We start from the raw sequence: 20,446 nt of genomic DNA, 5'->3' as shown, positions 1-20,446 counted from the left end.
TAAATTCAGGTAACCAGCAAAATAGCAGATGGGAAGCATCAACTGGAATCATCTATATACATTTCTAGCTCATTTTTTTTTCCCCTGCTGTCGCCATGTTTTTATTCAGATTTTTATTTTTTTTTCTTTGTCAGGATTTTTATGATGATTTTGTTCTCTCGCTCTTAACCCTTTGTGTGGCACCTGCATCAGTTCTAGGAATAGCAGAGGATGGGGTATATGTGCAAGGCTCTGTTGTGTATATACAGTTTATAGGTTTAACAAATACAGATTTAAGGGAAAGTATCTTTTAGGTAAGTGCGTATATAGGAGACTGGGCTGGTCCGAAACCTTTGGGTGCCAATGTCAGGCAGGTACTCTTTCAGCTTGGGTTGCCATATTTGTTGGGTGGAAGGTCTAGACTGGGGGGTGGGATGTCTCAGGGGCAGGCTGTGACATCAGGGGTGTGGCGGACAGTGATTGGCTGAATTGAACTTCAGTCATGTCCAGGTTTCAGACAGCCAAACTGTCAGGGTCGAAAGCGGACAAGTGACAAACTTACCTCTGGCAGGGTCACAGGTGGGTGGCTCTAACAGGGCCCCCCGCAGGGGCCCCAGCCGAGCCTCCCTTACCACCCCCCCCTGCTGAACCTCCCTAAGACCAGCAGGGTCCCCCACCCAACGTCCTCCCCTGAGCGCTTATAAGTTTAACACATCAGGGGAGGAACAGTCCGCCGGGGGGGGCGCTGGCAAGGGTCGGGTCTGGGTTTTTCCCCGGTGTCCCAGCCTGACCCTGCTAATTAGCACTACAGGGGGCCTGTATCCCTTAATGATCCACAGCCAGAAAAGCAGATAATGGCCTGATTTAAGTCTATAATAAAACAGAGCTGAATCAGTGTGGGAGCCTCTGCTTTAAGTTGGCCACATCGTCAGATCCGCCACACACCGTTCAGGGCTGAAAAGGCAGATAAGGAGGTAGAAACAATAGGATTTCTACCTCCTTCTGCCGATTCAGCCCTGACTGCAGATTTTGGTCAGGCGCCTTCTATGGAGCCCGATCCAAATTTTCTAACCTGGCCGATCGGCGAGTTGGCCGATATCAGCAGCTTCCTGAGATATCGGTCGACTCGCCGACATGCCATACACGCACCGAATATCGTACGAAACGAGGTTTTATATGATATTATCGGTGCATGTATGGCCAGTTTAGACTGAGAGGGACCTTTTCTGATCCATTTTAGACCCACAGACAGTAATAAAATTCTGGTTCTGCTATGAGCTATTTTACCGGAGACATTTTATATGATTTTATTTCTCAGTAATAAAGCCATTGCTTCCTGACGGTAGAACTAATGGGGTCCCAAAGGGAAGGGGCAATTCCCCGTAATACCCAGCTGCCTGTGCCTATTCCGTACTCGCTTAGTAAATCCTTCCATGTTTTTCTGCTTAATTTCAAGCTCGTTTCCCAGTCTCTCCATCTGTCGCTCTCTCCCTCCTGCTTTTATTTTTACTTCACATTCCCCTGACGTTACCCACAGTCAGTCCTTGTGCGACATGAATTTGTCTCCCTTTATCTTCCCCATGTCTGTGACCTGCTTTCCCCCTGCCTGTGTCCCGCTGTCCGTCCCGCCATGTCTGTCCCTGTTCCAGGCTTTCTGCCTTTATCTGAGCACTTTCAGCCCCTTTTCCCCGTCTCCATCGTCAGATCTCCCCCCGTATCCAGCTCTTGCCTGCCCGGCACATAATATAAGCTGCACACAATGCACCGGGAGCCGGAGCCACCGAGATCTCCCAGAGACACATCTGAACTTTTATTTGAGGATTTGGAACAATATGCGCCTTTCTGAGCGCAGCGCACAGAGAGAGAAGCCCGGCATCAATGCGATAGAGCCGGCGGGGCGCCGCTGGGTTTGGGCTCGGCCCATTGATAGGGGCTGGCTGTGCCTTTCTGCCTGTCTCTGTGTCTGTGCGGCTTTAGTCAGATTCCATACAGCAGGGTTGCCAGATTTATTTTTCTAAACCAGCCAAAGTCAGTTCTAAAACCAGCCCAAAACTAGCCAAAAGCCACTTTGAAAGTAGCCCAAAAATAGCCCAATATGCACAATGAAAAAAAAATCTAAAAAATAAAAGTATAAATGGGAAAACCTGCCTTTTTAAAGCATTTAATCACTACCCAAGCCCTGTGCCCCCTCTCCAGTTACTGGGATGGCTGATAATTCCCTCTGTGCCCAGTCCAGCTGGGAAGTCACTACAGAAATGGATTCAGAATGTTGCATTAACCCCAGACATTATATACATATGGGTGTGTTGAACTACAACTCTCAACTTATCGATTAAGGATCAACTGTAGAACTGCCCCACATCCCAGTAGAAAGTAACAGTACAGTCACATACCCTATAGAGCAGGGGGTAGAACTGCCCCACATCCCAGTAGAAAGTAACAGTACAATCACATACCCTATAGAGCAGGGAGCAGGGGGTAGAACTGCCCCACATCCCAGTAGAAAGTAACAGTACAATCACATACCCTATAGAGCAGGGGGTAGAACTGCCCCACATCCCAGTAGAAAGTAACAGTACAATCACATACCCTATAGAGCAGGGGGTAGAACTGCCCCACATCCCAGTAGAAAGTAACAGTACAATCACATACCCTATAGAGCAGGGGGTAGAACTGCCCCACATCCCAGTAGAAAGTAACAGTACAATCACATACCCTATAGAGCAGGGAGCAGGGGGTAGAACTGCCCCACATCCCAGTAGAAAGTAACAGTACAATCACATACCCTATAGAGCAGGGAGCAGGGGGTAGAACTGCCCCACATCCCAGTAGAAAGTAACAGTACAATCACATACCCTATAGAGCAGGGAGCAGGGGGTAGAACTGCCCCACATCCCAGTAGAAAGTAACAGTACAATCACATACCCTATAGAGCAGGGGGTAGAACTGCCCCACATCCCAGTAGAAAGTAACGGTACAATCACATACCCTATAGAGCAGGGGGTAGAACTGCCCCACATCCCAGAAGAAAGTAACAGTACAATCACATACCCTATAGAGCAGGGAACAGGGGGTAGAAAAGACAGGTTGAGCCTGAAAGAGCAAAAAGGAATACAAAATGGAGCCTCTGTCTATACTGTCCAATTGCATGTTGGGTATTGTAGTTTTATATTAATCCCAGCTGTAGGCTAATTGTTAGATACAAACTACATTACCCAGCATGCAGTGGGACAGGCACATTAAGGGAAAAAAAACTTTGGCTAGTTTCCAAACTACAAACCTGCCAAGGCTCCAAAAAATAGCCCAAAGCTGTACCTTGGTGGGTTTGTACTTTGGAAACCCACCAGGGCTTTAAATTAGTAGCCCAATTTGGCGGGAAAACAGCCAACCTGGCAACCCTGCCATAGAGCCAGCAGGCTGGCATGAGGTAAAAAGAGGCATTCTGGGATAAGTGACTATTGGTGCTTCAGCTGGTGCAGGGCATTCTGGGAAGCACATTTACACCCAGCGCTTCTGCCTGTTCTTGGAGCCAACTGTGCGGTCAGTACCTCAGTGTGTAATGCAAATAGGAAAGGGCAAATTAGCCTTTATAAAATACCTTGGCCGCTAATTGCCAGATTATGGCCTTTTTTATAGTGAGTTGCTGTAGGCCCGGCTGATCTAAACACAGAGCATCTTGTGAGGTAGAGTTGTTATAGACTGGCCTATCCTTAGCAACATAATTGGTCTTCATTTTTTATTTTATATAGTTTCTAAATGATTTGCCTTCTGCCTCTTTGCAGCTTGCAAATGGGGGTCACTGACCCCGGCAGCCAAAACCTATTGCTCTGTGAGGCTACAATTTTATTTTTATTGCTACTTTTTTTTATTTCTATTTCTATTTAGGCCCTCCTCCATTCATATTTCTGTCTCTCATTCAAACCACTGCCTGGTCGCTAGGGTATATTGAAACCTAGCAACCAGAGAGCTGTCCAGATTCCAAACTGGAGAGCTGCTGAACAAAAAGCTAAATGATTCAAAAACCACAAATAACAAAAATATAAGACGAATTGCAAATTGTCTCAGAATAGCACTCTCTGCATTATACTAAAAGTGAACAACCTCCCCAATGTTCCATGAATATTTGATACAGTTTGCCATAGAATTCCATATAAATGCAAGAAAACTCAACCAATGAGAATTCTACTGATCAAAAACATCAATCTAAATGCTAAAGAATTGACCAATGAGAATGCTGATTCCCAACATTGTGTCAGGCATCTTCTTACATATAGAGATTATTGTGTTATTATTTCCCGTCATTATATGGCACAGGAATCAGACATGGGGATAAAGGGACAGACTTGTTCAGTGCTGGGAAACTGTGCTTATTGCTCCCAACTCCAATTGCAGGAACAGAGAACAGGGAGCCGGATTTACTCACATCAGCTGGGATTCTCATTGGTGGATTTCTTGCATTTTAAAGCAGTCGTTGGCCATGGGGATTTGGGGGAAAGTTTTATTGTGCAATATTGCTTTAAGAATACAGCCCTGATGTCGCTGGACTACAGCTCCCAGCATGCCTCACCCTTCATTATATGTTACATTATTCTGGGATTTGTAACCCAGCAACCACTGAATAAAGTTTGGTTGAGCAGAGCAGGGTTTATTTCCCCTTTAACATTAGGTTCCCCCTTTAATTACAGAGCTGTCTTGCCAGTTATCTGACACAGACCCAATGTACTTACTGCTGCACCTTGGGAAAAGCACTATCTGTATGACTATCGCTTGCAACATAGTGGCTCCAGCCTAAGCTCTGCGGATAAGGCGGATATGGACCTGGATCTGAGTTGATACTTGGGCAGAAGGTATTTCCAATGTTGCACCATGAAGTGGGACGGTCAAAATGCTCCGGGCTGCATACGGTTAGAACTTGGTCCCCACCTTACATAAGGGTTGGGACATGGTTTCTAGACCAGCGGTTCTCAACCTGTGGGTCGGGACCCCTTTGGGGGTTGGGACCTTTTCACAGGGGGTCTCCTAAGACCATCGGAAAACGCATGTTTCCGACGGTCTTAGGAATAATTTTATGGCTGGGGGTCACCACAACATGAGGAACTGTATTAAAGGGTTGCGACATTAGGAAGGTCGAGAACCACTGTCCTTCTTCACTGTTATTCTTTGTAATGTTCTCCCACTGTTGACCTCCACAAATGAAATCTCTGGGCATAAGATGTATTTTTTTGGGGGGTCATTGTTGAATTGTTGACCTGAAGATGTCTCTGCCAAGCAGAAGTAGGATTAAGGCTTCGTTGTCTGGTAGATAAGTGGGCGGGTCTGTACGAGTGGGATGAAGACATTCAGCTAGAGGTTGGGATCCCATCCATGTTGGTAGGTCATTTATTAGATTCAAATTTCGGGTACCAGGGACTGGTGAAGCCTTTAGCTCTTCTTCCTGCACCATTTTGGTAATCTGGGAGAACTTTGTCCTTGTGGCTTCATCAGGTTGTTCCTCAGGATCATCTCCATGGGACCTTCTCTATGTACATGTAGCGCAGGGTTCATAGCAAAGGACTGAGCATTGGTTTGTATCAGAGACCAGAAGTGGCCTAATCAGCTTGGCCAGTGCCCAACCCAAAGACCAGTGACCCACACCTGGACCAATAACCTGCAATTTTGGGGAGAACCAACCTACTGCAGGTCTAATTTGTACATCATTTTCTTCTAATAGCCTTTATAGATTTATAATAACCCCCCAATTAAATTGTATAAAGTATATATAATGGCGCCATTATTGTGCCACTATGGGTTTACTCTATGTCTGTGTCTCCCAGGGAAGGCGTTTGCTTGTGGGCTTGCCCCCACCCCCCTGTCTCCTCTCTCTGTGTTCCTATTCTCTCGGTTACTCACAAGGTGGTGATGGATCGCGCCAATAAATCCCGCAGTGTGTAACTGGTAATATCCAATATATTTTCAAATATAGTTCAATTATTTTTCACATATATCATTGCAAAATTGGGCCGGAGCGCGGCGGAATTAAGGTCTGCGAGCGGCGTGGGGAAGCCTTAATGAGTTTTCTGAGTGATATTATGTATGAGGTCAACTAGGACAAGATGGGGAATGTGAGGCAGCGATGGCCGGAGAGTGAATGCCAGTCCTGCCGCTCCCCGTGCCGCCTTCTGCCCGGGCACCTCGCTCCCTTTACACTGACCCCGGCTCTGGAGTTCAGTTGTGCCCTACAGACATTAAATGAGTATTTGCTTATTTTGCGGCACGGTTGGCGTTACAGTTGTAGGCTGCAGACGCGCTGCGGATTTCCTGCACACAATGGATGTTGTTACAATGAGCACTGCAGTGCCCTGTGGGCTATTAGCGCTTTCTGTCTCCGTGCCAAGTGCCCCCTGGCACAGCCCTGCATAACCCTCATGTGCCTTCATCTGCCTCATCCACCTTCCATGGCTTTTATGTATCCAATTAATGTTTCTCTTTAATATCACTTGGTTGATTAAAGGGTAAATATGCCCTTATTACATTTATATTTTGCTATACCTTTTTAATAACACAGAGTTTTCTGCCCAGGGAGCCTTCTATATCTGCAGATCTGTGTTTATTCATATCAGTAGGATCAGCTGGTCACATCCAGAAATTGCGCCCCCTTTGGATAGATGATGAAAAAAAAATGCCTTTTTCATGAATACAGTACTACCTGTGTACAGCAGCATTGTATTCATGAGAGGTGCTCTAGGGGTGCCACATGGGTATCCCCATAGACCCCCCGCATATCATTCAGATGATGGAAGGTGCACAAAAACCCTGTCTGCCTATAGAAAGTGTAAAGTACAGGGCTGCCTGGCACCCAAATCCCAAGGGTACAACTGCCCCAAGGAGGGGCACTAAGGGTTGCAATGTTGTGTCTCTAAGGGATCGTAAGATTAATAAAGGAGAAGTTGGCCTTGAAATGAACTTTCAGCGTGATACAGACAGTGATATTGTCAGACAATCCGCACAATAAGGGGTAATTATATCTTAGCTGGGATCAAGTACAGGTACTGTTTTATTATTACAGAGAAAAGGGAATCATTTAACCATTAAATAAACCCAATAGGGCTGTTCTGCCCCAATAAGGGGTAATTATATCTTAGTTGGGATCAAGTACAGGTACTGTTTTATTATTACAGAGAAAAGGGAATCATTTAACCATGAAATAAACCCAATAGGACTGTTCTGCCCCAATAAGGGGTAATTATATCTTAGTTGGGATCAAGTACAGGTACTGTTTTATTATTACAGAGAAAAGGGAATCATTTAACCATGAAATAAACCCAATAGGGCTGTTCTGCCCCAATAAGGGGTAATTATATCTTAGTTGGGATCAAGTACAGGTACTGTTTTATTATTACAGAGAAAAGGGAATCATTTAACCATGAAATAAACCCAATAGGGCTGTTCTGCCCCAATAAGGGGTAATTATATCTTAGTTGGGATCAAGTACAGGTACTGTTTTATTATTACAGAGAAAAGGGAATCATTTAACCATTAAATAAACCCAATAGGGCTGTTCTGCCCCCAATAAGGGGTAATTATATCTTAGTTGGGATCAAGTACAGGTACTGTTTTATTATTACAGAGAAAAGGGAATCATTTAACCATTAAATAAACCCAATAGGGCTGTTCTGCCCCAATAAGGGGTAATTATATCTTAGTTGGGATCAAGTACAGGTACTGTTTTATTATTACAGAGAAAAGGGAATCATTTAACCATTAAATAAACCCAATAGGGCTGTTCTGCCCCCAATAAGGGGTAATTATATCTTAGTTGGGATCAAGTACAGGTACTGTTTTATTATTACAGAGAAAAGGGAATCATTTAACCATGAAATAAACCCAATAGGGCTGTTCTGCCCCCAATAAGGGGTAATTATATCTTAGTTGGGATCAAGTACAGGTATATATATATATAAAATTGACTTTTTGTGGGGGGTCTCGATGCAGTGCCTTTAATGTATCATTTAATGTATCATTTCCCCCTTTTTTGGGCTATATTCTGGATTATTATGGAATGGAATATTATGTCTTTTTTCCCCCTTTCCAGCTGCACTTTTCCCTCAGACAGACTGGCCGGCTGGGGGGGGGCAGCGATTACTGAGGGTCAGTCCTGTCTCTTTCCAGCCGCTATGAATATTTATGCCATTTGCGCGGCGTTGCTTGTACAAGTTCGGATGGAAATGTCAGGGCATTGCTGCCTTTTGCTTAACTCTGCCCCCGGGGTCCCTCTTTCTTCTGCCCTCGTGCCAACCCCATTTAAGGGTGCAAACACATAATGGAATATTTGGGGGGTTGGATAGGAGATAGAGAGAGGAATTAATGACATTTATACACTATAACAATGATGTACGGCCACATTTAACAAACTCGGTGGCCAATGCACTAAACGTGCCCTGGCTTTCTGTGCGCACAAACCGCTTCACTTAAAGGGCAAATAAACACGAAAATAAAATGATGCCTAATGGAAGCAAATGTCATTCTGAACAACTTCCCAATGTCCATTCATTCCGCTTTATCACTGGTTTTGGAGTCATCTGTCAGTGTAATGGCTGCTGAAAGCAGAGTCTGTCGGCTTACACTCTCTGCAATGCTGGTTCCGACTGCTGAAACAATGTAGAGACTAACTGGGAATCCGAAATATCCTTAGAAAACATTTCTTGCCCACCTATTTCAATCATTTTTACCGGAGCCCAGAGAAACGGGGGACAAAGGTGGCGCTAAAAATTAATAAAATCTCTGTTCCTTTGTTCTTAGTACATGTTACATGTTCTGGGGGGTGATGGTGGCAATCTGTTGGTTCTGGGAATGCCAGGGGGGGCTGTAAGGTGCCACAGACAGTCACTATTTATTGGGCTGGGGGGGCTGTTTGTGCCTCTGGGTACTGGGAATGCCAGGGGGGCTGTAAGGTGCCACAGACAGTCACTATTTATTGGGCTGGGGGGGGCTGTTTGTGCCTCTGGGTACTGGGAATGCCAGGGGGGCTGTAAGGTGCCACAGACAGTCACTATTTATTGGGCTGGGGGGGGCTGTTTGTGCCTCTGGGTACTGGGAATGCCAGGGGGGCTGTAAGGTGCCACAGACAGTCACTATTTATTGGGCTGGGGGGGCTGTTTGTGCCTCTGGGTACTGGGAATGCCAGGGGGGGCTGTAAGGTGCCACAGACAGTCACTATTTATTGGGCTGGGGGGGCTGTTTGTGCCTCTGGGTACTGGGAATGCCAGGGGGGGCTGTAAGGTGCCACAGACAGTCACTATTTATTGGGCTGGGGGGGGGGCTGTTTGTGCCTCTGGGTACTGGGAATGCCAGGGGGGCTGTAAGGTGCCACAGACAGTCACTATTTATTGGGCTGGGGGGGGATGTTTGTGCTTCTGGGTACTGGGAATGCCAGGGGGGCTGTAAGGTGCCACAGACAGTCACTATTTATTGGGCTGGGGGGGCTGTTTGTGCCTCTGGGTACTGGGAATGCCAGGGGGGCTGTAAGGTGCCATAGTCACTATTTATTGGGCTGGGGGGGGGGCTGTTTGTGCCTCTGGGTACTGGGAATGCCAGGGGGGCTGTAAGGTGCCACAGACACTTACTATTTATTGGGCTGGGGGGGCTGTTTGTGCCTCTGGGTACTGGGAATGCCAGGGGGCTGTAAGGTGCCACAGACACTTACTATTTATTGGGCTGGGGGGGGCTGTTTGTGCCTCTGGGTACTGGGAATGCCAGGGGGGCTGTAAGGTTGCCATAGTCACTATTTATTGGGCTGGGGGGGGGCTGTTTGTGCCTCTGGGTACTGGGAATGCCAGGGGGGCTGTAAGGTGCCACAGACACTTACTATTTATTGGGCTGGGGGGGCTGTTTGTGCCTCTGGGTACTGGGAATGCCAGGGGGGCTGTAAGGTGCCACAGACACTTACTATTTATTGGGCTGGGGGGGCTGTTTGTGCCTCTGGGTACTGGGAATGCCAGGGGGGCTGTAAGGTGCCACAGACACTTACTATTTATTGGGCTGGGGGGGGCTGTTTGTGCCTCTGGGTACTGGGAATGCCAGGGGGGCTGTAAGGTGCCACAGACACTTACTATTTATTGGGCTGGGGGGGCTGTTTGTGCCTCTGGGTACTGGGAATGCCGGGGGGGCTGTAAGGTGCCACAGACAGTCACTATTTATTGGGCTGGGGGGGCTGTTTGTGCCTCTGGGTACTGGGAATGCCAGGGGGGCTGTAAGGTGCCACAGACAGTCAATATTTATTGGGGCTGGGGGGGCTGTTTGTGCCTCTGGGTACTGGGAATGCCGGGGGGGCTGTAAGGTGCCACAGACAGTCACTATTTATTGGGCTGGGGGGGCTGTTTGTGCCTCTGGGTACTGGGAATGCCGGGGGGGCTGTAAGGTGCCACAGACAGTCACTATTTATTGGGCTGGGGGGGCTGTTTGTACCTCTGGGTACTGGGAATGCCAGGGGGGCTGTAAGGTGCCACAGACAGTCACTATTTATTGGGCTGGGGGGGCTGTTTGTGCCTCTGGGTACTGGGAATGCCGGGGGGGCTGTAAGGTGCCACAGACAGTCACTATTTATTGGGCTGGGGGGGCTGTTTGTGCCTCTGGGTACTGGGAATGCCAGGGGGGCTGTAAGGTGCCACAGACAGTCACTATTTATTGGGCTGGGGGGGCTGTTTGTGCCTCTGGGTACTGGGAATGCCAGGGGGGCTGTAAGGTGCCACAGACAGTCACTATTTATTGGGCTGGGGGGGGCTGTTTGTGCCTCTGGGTACTGGGAATGCCAGGGGGCTGTAAGGTGCCACAGACAGTCACTATTTATTGGGCTGGGGGGGGCTGTTTGTGCCTCTGGGTACTGGGAATGCCAGGGGGGCTGTAAGGTGCCACAGACAGTCACTATTTATTGGGCTGGGGGGGCTGTTTGTGCCTCTGGGTACTGGGAATGCCAGGGGGGCTGTAAGGTGCCACAGACAGTCAATATTCATTGGGCTGGGGGGGCTGTTTGTGCCTCTGGGTACTGGGAATGCCAGGGGGGCTGTAAGGTGCCACAGACAGTCACTATTTATTGGGCTGGGGGGGGGGTGTTTGTGCCTCTGGGTACTGGGAATGCCAGGGGGGCTGTAAGGTGCCACAGACAGTCACTATTTATTGGGCTGGGGGGCTGTAGATTTTATTTTTCAGCCCATTCCCACCATATCATTGGCCCCCCATTGCCGGTATTTAACTATAGGAAAGGTGGCAACCCTACCTTGTATCCAACACGAGAGAGTAATGTTGGACTAGGTCTCCAAGGGCCACTAGCGAACCAGATATCCAGGGCCCACTCTCACAGTGATTATATATAACTAGAGCCAAATGGTATATGACTCTATATAGGCCCATGGTGCAAATGAGGATTGCCTGATGGTAACTGACCTAGATGTGTCCCACAAGGATCTTTTGGTTCTCTAGTAGGCCAGTCTGAGCCTGAAGGAGAAGTTTGGGAGTCAGGGAAACAATAGAGAGACTTTTGGGGAGCAGAGTCGGACTAGGCCGGGTCAAAAAAAAACCTGGTGGTCTCCAGCCTGAACCCAATCCCCACCGGGTGCTCCCCTGGGCTGGCGGTCTTCTTCCCCTGACGTGGATGGTAACTTTAATTTGCACGGGGGCCCCTGGAGCAGTAGCCCCAGTGGGCCCTGTACCCCCCAATCTGACCCTGCTGGGGGGGGTTGCAAGCTCTCTATCCATTCCATAAAGTGGAGTGAGTAGTGAGTAGGGGGCAGGTACTGCCTTTCCACTGCTATATTTGTTCTTGGACATGAAGATGGGACGGTTGGTTCCCACTTATACATGGGGGTATTGTACATAATGTTTATGATCATTTCTTGTACCTAAAGCTGTAGTAATTAGCAACAAATGGAATTTAATGTTTCCCCTTTTGCCACTAACGGGCGCCCCTTGGAGTTGGACTCTAACACCAATAATTAATTGCATTCAAAAAACATCCCGGCCCGGTTTCTCTCTCTAATCCCGGCTTTGGGACCTAGATTTCCTTATTTTTTGTTTTTCTTCTTGTTGTTTAAATCAAATGCAATGTTTTGTGTCTTTGTTACAAATGAAATGATGGTTCTTTGTGTCTGTGTTTGACCCAAAAAGGTCACAGTAGTCGGTAGGCATAGTAACAACGCGTAACTTCTTCTGATGACAAACAAACATACAAATCCATGGAGATTTTGCCTTTTTTGCTTCACAGATCGATGAGAAATAATTGATCTGCATTTAATGTTCTTCGAGGTTTCCGATGCCCCTATTTTTATTCCCATGACTGGCACAGTAAGGCTAATGCTCTAAATAGTGCCGGTACCATCTGATTTTATTTGCTAATTGATCTCAGTTTCTAGCAACTCAATCAAAAAGTCATTGTGACCAATTCTGTCCTTTGTGTGTCTCAGATATAATGACTTATTTTTCCATTGTATATTATACAGTATATCTGCAGTTCTGTATTTAGGTCCGGTACCACCCTAGGTACCCACACTGTACGTGTGTTCTGGGGTATTATACATGGAATTGGCCCTGTATTTATCCTGCTGTGGGTTCTGGGGTATTATACATGGAATTGGCCCTGTATTTATCCTGCTGTGGGTTCTGGGGTATTATACATGGAATTGGCACTGTATTTATCTGCTGTGGGTTCTGGGGTATTATACATGGAATTGGCACTGTATTTATCCTGCTGTGGGTTCTGGGGTATTATACATGGAATTGGTACTGTATTTATCCTGCTGTGTGTTCTGGGGTATTATACATGGAATTGGCACTGTATTTATCCTGCTGTGGGTTCTGGGGTATTATACATGGAATTGGCACTGTATTTATCCTGCTGTGGGTTCTGGGGTATTATACATGGAATTGGCACTGTATTTATCCTGCTGTGTGTTCTGGGGTATTATACATGGAATTGGCACTGTATTTATCCTGCTGTGGGTTCTGGGGTATTATACATGGAATTGGCACTGTATTTATCCCGCTGTGGGTTCTGGGGTATTATACATGGAATTGGCACTGTATTTATCCTGCTGTGGGTTCTGGGGTATTATACATGGAATTGGCACTGTATTTATCCTGCTGTGGGTTCTGGGGTATTATACATGGAATTGGCACTGTATTTATCTGCTGTGGGTTCTGGGGTATTATACATGGAATTGGCACTGTATTTATCCTGCTGTGGGTTCTGGGGTATTATACATGGAATTGGCACTGTATTTATCCTGCTGTGGGTTCTGGGGTATTATACATGGAATTGGCACTGTATTTATCCTGCTGTGGGTTCTGGGGTATTATACATGGAATTGGCACTGTATTTATCCAGCTGTGGGTTCTGGGGTATTATACATGGAATTGGCACTGTATTTATCCTGCTGTGGGTTCTGGGGTATTATACATGGAATTGGCACTGTATTTATCCTGCTGTGGGTTCTGGGTATTATACATGGAATTGGCACTGTATTTATCCTGCTGTGGGTTCTGGGGTATTATACATGGAATTGGCACTGTATTTATCCTGCTGTGGGTTCTGGGGTATTATACATGGAATTGGCACTGTATTTATCCTGCCGTGGGTTCTGGGGTATTATACATGGAATTGGCACTGTATTTATCCTGCTGTGGGTTCTTGGGTATTATACATTATACAAATTAGTGTTGTCATTATTTAACCCCCCAAACATAAAATCACCCTCCCCTTTTGGAAATGAACCTAAATATTATTGGCTTCAGACCTGTGTATCTGAGTAAGTGATATAATAAACAGAAATCACAAAGTATTTCTAATTCATTCTCTGAAAGGGTTCCTCCAATCTCCCTTCCATTTATGGTGCAGGTTCCGGTACATCCTGGAACCCCGGTTCCGTCCTCATCCAATCAGCAGGTCAGCGAGCAGCGCGATTCCCTTTTGTTCTTTCTTCAGTCTGCGCTGCAGTAACTCCTAGCGCTTAGCGGGGATCTCCCCACCCATTGTGCCCCGAGGTGACAAATTGCTATCATGCATTCCAGCTAATTGCTTGTCACTGCCTCCCATTACCTTTTTGTGCTGTGCTACAGAATTTTAGGTGCGTAATTGAGTGAAGATTATGTGGGAGCAACTGACTTGTTTAAATACCTGGGTCAGGAAAAAAGGTGTTTTATTATTATTAAACATTTATTTATATAGCACTTATATATTCTGCGGCACGTTACAGAGATTGCCCATCATTCACATTTATATCTATCGTCTCTATAACATCTCCACACACTAAGGTCAGTTTATTTGGAGCCAATTAACCTGCCTGTATGTATTTATACTGCAGGAGAAAGAACATAGTGAACCTAGTTTAGTGTTCTAGTTTAAACTAGCACCCCAGTGAGGCAATGCAGATGGTCATTTTAATGTAACGACTTCATATACTTTCTTTGTCCCTGTTTATTCAGGGCACCATCTCTCCCTACTATACCTGCTATCCCACAGCCCCAGTCCCTTCCCAGAGGCTATTATCCCCCCACTGCTACTATAGGCACCATCTCTCCCTACTATACCTGCTATCCCACAGCCCCAGTCCCTTCCCAGAGGCTATTATCCCCCCACTGTTACTATAGGCACCATCTCTCCCTACTATACCTGCTATCCCACAGCCCCAGTCCCTTCCCAGAGGCTATTATCCCCCCACTGCTACTATAGGCACCATCTCTCCCTACTATACCTGCTATCCCACAGCCCCAGTCCCTTCCCAGAGGCTATTATCCCCCCACTGCTACTGTAGGCACCATCTCTCCCTACTATACCTGCTATCCCACAGCCCCAGTCCCTCCCCAGAGGCTATTATCCCCCACTGCTACTATAGGCACCATCTCTCCCTACTATACCTGCTATCCCACAGCCCCAGTCCCTTCCCAGAGGCTATTATCCCCACTGCTACTATAGGCACCATCTCTCCCTACTATACCTGCTATCCCACAGCCCCAGTCCCTTCCCAGAGGCTATTATCCCCCCACTGCTACTATAGGCACCATCTCTCCCTACTATACCTGCTATCCCACAGCCCCAGTCCCTTCCCAGAGGCTATTATCCCCCCACTGCTACTATAGGCACCATCTCTCCCTATTATACCTGCTATCCCACAGCCCCAGTCCCTTCCCAGAGGCTATTATCCCCCCACTGCTACTATAGGCACCATCTCTCCCTACTATACCTGCTATCCCACAGCCCCAGTCCCTTCCCAGAGGCTATTATCCCACTGCTACTATAGGCACCATCTCTCCCTACTATACCTGCTATCCCACAGCCCCAGTCCCTTCCCAGAGGCTATTATCCCCCCCACTGCTACTATAGGCACCGTTACATATAGTTAGAACATTTATAAGTCAATTCTCTCTTTCCCCTTTACCTTTCCATTACAGTAATGGCCCCTGTGAATAAAAGAACTGGTAGAAATTGATTTATTTTCAGGACAAATACAGTCTCCCGCGCTCAGATGTAGATGTCAGTTCTCATGTTAGCGTTGAAACCCCAGGAAGGCTGGGACAGGGGGGCTATGGGGGCTCTCTGAGCAGGACAGGGGGGCTCTCGGGGCAGGAAGCCAACATTTGGGGGAAGTCCTGGAAATCCAGGCCACTTGGCAGGGACGGAGGTTTTGCTGAGATATATTGTTAGTGTGACAGATGCAAATGGAGGCACCTGAGTGAGCAGAAAGGGAATGTACAAGCTGAATATGAGCAGGTTGAAGTGATGTGAGTAGGAGCCCATAGAGTGAGTCTCTGCAGGTGAGAGCGCTCAAGCTGCTAGCCAATTACTCACCTGTCTCTTCTGATAATGAACATGCAGCACAAACACCACGGGGCCCTGTACTCGGGGGTGCGGGTAAGGAAAGTGGGGGACAAGTATAATACAATATCATTATATCTGCCCCCTGTACCTTTATCTACTGTTTTACTCACCGACAGGGATTATAATACAAAAACAAATCATTTGCATAATTTTACGGTTTGCCCAGCGATGCGCTCCCTGGGACTCAGATAGGGATGAACTATACTGCGCAGCACTGATACTACTGTCCCATCCTGTCCTACTGTCCCATCCTGTCCTACTGTCCCATCCTGTCCTACTGTCCCATCCTGTCCTACTGTCCCATCCTGTCCTACTGTCCCATCTTGCCCTACTGTCCCATCCTGTCCTACTGTCCCATCCTGTCCTACTGTCCCATCCTGTCCTACTGTCCCATCCTGTCCTAATGGTTTACTCTTCTCCCACTGTCACTGTCTTCTCCTGCTGCTTATTGCCCTACTGTCTCCATCTTGCCCTACTGTCTCCATCTTCTCCTACTGTCTCCGTCTTGCCCTACTGTCTCCATCTTGCCCTACTGTCTCCATCTTGCCCTTCTGTCTCCACCTTCTCCTACTGTCTCCGTCTTGCCCTACTGTCTCCATCTTGCCCTACTATCTCCATCTTCTCCTACTGTCTCCATCTTGCCCTACTGTCTCCATCTTGCCCTACTATCTCCATCTTGCCCTACTGTCTCCATCTTGCCCTACTGTCCCCATCTTGCCCTACTGTCCCCATCTTGCCCTACTGTCTCCATCTTGCCCTACTGTCTCCACCTTCTCCTACTGTCTCCGTCTTGCCCTACTATCTCCATCTTCTCCTACTGTCTCCGTCTTGCCCTACTATCTCCACCTTCTCCTACTGTCTCCGTCTTGCCCTACTGTCTCCATCTTGCCCTACTATCTCCATCTTGCCCTACTGTCTCCATCTTGCCCTACTATCTCCATCTTGCCCTACTGTCTCCATCTTGCCCTACTATCTCCATCTTGCCCTACTGTCTCCATCTTGCCCTACTGTCTCCATCTTGTCCTACTGTCTCCATCTTGCCCTACTATCTCAATCTTGCCCTACTATCTCAATCTTGCGCTACTATTTCCATCTTGCCCTACTGTCTCCACCTTCTCCTACTGTCTCCGTCTTGCCCTACTGTCTCCATCTTGCCCTACTGTCTCCGTCTTGCCCTACTGTCTCCATCTTACCCTACTTTCTCCGTCTTGCCCTACTGTCTCCATCTTGCCCTACTGTCTCCATCTTGTCCTGCCGTCTTCATCTTTTCCTACTTTCTTTGTCTTACCTTACTGTTTCTGTCTTGTTCTACTGTCTATGTCTTCTATTATTGTCTGGCCCTACTATTTCCATCTTGTTTTTTTTTCTTACTTGTGTTACTGGTTCCATCTTGCCCTGCTGTTTTTGTCTTTGTCCTGTAGTTTCTGTCTTGTCCGACTGTCTCCTACTGATTCCAAATGAGCGGTGATGGAAATCCTGAAGGTCACTTAGAGTAGTGAAATGCAGATATCCCCATTCCCCTGCCTTTTGCCTTATTTCATTCGGAGATATTAAGCCCGCTGTTAGCAGAAGGAACGCAGAGCAAAGCTATCTGGCTCCCAGACAAAAGGAACCTTATAAATAATTGACACTACTTGTAACATTACTAATATAGAAATCTATTAATTTTAAGGAGAAGGCAAATAAAAATGTTCTGTTAAAAAAAAAGGTTCTTAACTGTACCTTCTTCTCTGCATCCCCTTTATTCTGCAGCATAGAATTAATGGGATAATCTTAGGCCTTGGGAACTTTAAAGAATGGGGTGCAGATAGGGTGGATAACTGCCATAGAGATGCACTGTCTTTGCACTGTAAGGGCCACTCATGCTAGGGCTCATACGTACATACAAAATAAAAAAATACCAGTTATGCTGGGCACAAGGTGAGAGCCAATGGTGTGGCTGGCCAACAGTTGGATGGTGATGGGGGCATATAGACATTCGTTGGGTGAGGACAGCATCAACGCCATGATGTGGCCCTCATCTAATGTGACTTCCAAAACCTACCTGATTCATATCTGGCCCATTTCTGTTTAAATAGCAATTGGGCAGATGGCCAACACTGGAGGGGCAGCTTTTATTGGCCCATGTATGGCCAACTTGAGTCAACAACCACCGTGGTTAATAAGTTAACTTAAACAGGATAAACCTCATCCTGAACTTTCATCAAACAGGATAAACCTCAACCTGAACTTTCATCAAACAGGATAAACCTCAACCTGAACTTTCATCAAACAGTATAAACTTCAACCTGAACTTTCATCAAACAGGATAAACTTCAACCTGAACTTTCATCAAACAGGATAAACCTCAACCTGAACTTTCATCAAACAGTATAAACTTCAACCTGAACTTTCATGAAACAGGATAAACCTCAACCTGAACTTTCATGAAACAGGATAAACCTCAACCTGAACTTTCATCAAACAGTATAAACTTCAACCTGAACTTTCATCAAACAGGATAAACTTCAACCTGAACTTTCATCAAACAGGATAAACCTCAACCTGAACTTTCATCAAACAGTATAAACTTCAACCTGAACTTTCATCAAACAGGATAAACCTCAACCTGAACTTTCATCAAACAGGATAAACCTCAACCTGAACTTTCATCAAACAGGATAAACCTCAACCTGAACTTTCATCAAACAGGATAAACCTCAACCTGAACTTTCATCAAACAGGATAAACCTCAACCTGCGATTTCCTATAATTTCTTAAAAATCCATCATTTTCTTTTTTTAGAAGGCAACAAGCGTGTTAGTTTGGGTGCATGTATAACTACACTCCCCACCAAAATGATGACAGTTTAGTGGAGACAGAGCAGAAATTTGCTGTCATTAGGGACAGATTTAACCTGAAGTGGGTGAGGTCTTGGGCAGATTGGGACAAATCTGGGTAAATAAAACCAACATTAGATGTCTATGAATGCCATTATCTACAATAGTGGTTTCTCCCATTAGGGGCCCATGTTTATTTAGTTATACTAAAATTTGGGGATTTTGACCCACTTTCCTCTGTTTGGCCATCATTTTCCTTTGCAGTGAGGCGGCCAATCCCTACCACCCTGAAAAGTCTCCCTATTTCGCATCCTTTGACCAGTGGAACAATTCTTCTGTATGAGGTGTTAGAGTTCAGCAGCAGCACCGACCTCTAACGCCGACTTTAAATCATTGATCTCATCTGAAAAGTGAAAGTGGGGACTAAAGAGTCAAACAAATTACTAAAATCGGAAATGCTGGAACACTATGGTAACCATAGTAACCATCTGTATCATGATAAATCAGATTCTATGCATTTTGAAAATTCTGTATTTTTTTTACATTTTTCATCATTTATTTGACTTTTCAGCATCTGAACAATTAACGGTGGCTTTATGAGTCTTTTCTCAGAATGTTCCGTTATACAGACAGCTCGAATCTGTCGGAGGAGCCGAGATCGCTGCAGTTGTTGGCAATGGAGACTTCCGTCCCTCACTTTCTCCAACAGCACAGAACATTCCAAGAACTCTGCAACCTTTCCGTATCCTCCGGGCTGTGCTAATTATGTCCCTTCTCGTACTCTGTCTTAATTAGAAATGATTTTAGCGACAGTTTCCAAAATATAATCATCTTGCTGGGGGCATATTTATTTTTGTGCAGCACCCCAAGTCGGGCCCAAGGACTGCACTCTGCTGGGAGCAAGGCGGGACCCCCAACGGTCTCTTATAGCAAAGCAAGGTGGCAGAAAATAGGGCTACAATAACAGAGGAAGGGGCCCGGGGCAAAGCCACACATGGGACTGATACCAATGTATGACTGATTGGCAAGCATGATTGGTTGGATATTACCCATAGGGAGGGATTGGATTGGATGGAGAAGCCCATGTGGCTACAGGTTGACCAATGAGCATATAGGGAGCAGGTAGAAAATAAAAGGGCAGAGGAGGAGAAAAAATGTTGAATAGGTTTCATTGGGGGACCCTGGCACCCCCTGTTTGGCACAACAACCACTTTCAACAGTTAGTGGGGTACTGTGAATAATGGGGGCTGGACTTTTTATAAATGGAATCTATCTCAGCTCAGGGGATGGGCTTGGGGATGTGTTTGAAGTTGGCCAACCCATAAAGACACCAAACAAGCAGATATTTGCCAGATTTGGGCACCCAGATGGTAGGCAAAATTGGGCAATATAAGTGTTTAGCACAGAGGCCAGTGATCAGATCCTAATAGAGGCCAACACTGAGACGTAGGAAGCAGGTCTGGCCTGGGATTCCAAACTGGGATTCCATACACAGAGCCCCCCTCCAACCCAATAAATAGGGGCTGTCTATGGCACCTTACAGCAGCCCCTCTGCCAGAACCCACAGACTCGGTCCCCTTTAGTCTCGTAGGAAGTCAAACCATGTCAACAGGCCTATGTGGTCCTTGTCCCATGGGAATTTTGAACTTGATATCTGGGCGGCCTTGAGTAGATGACAGTTGGGCAGGCCATCATTTTGTCTCAATACACAGGTCAGTTAGCTTCCAACTTGGTCTGGAATGGCCGTGTCAGCAGTTCATACTAATATTGGACCATTTGTGGCCACCCTAAGGTAGGCAGTAGG

The sequence above is a fragment of the Xenopus tropicalis genome, chromosome 9 (genome assembly GCF_000004195.4).
Source record: "Xenopus tropicalis strain Nigerian chromosome 9, UCB_Xtro_10.0, whole genome shotgun sequence".
Lineage (NCBI taxonomy): Eukaryota > Metazoa > Chordata > Amphibia > Anura > Pipidae > Xenopus > Xenopus tropicalis.
This window is presented reverse-complemented; position numbering follows the sequence as displayed.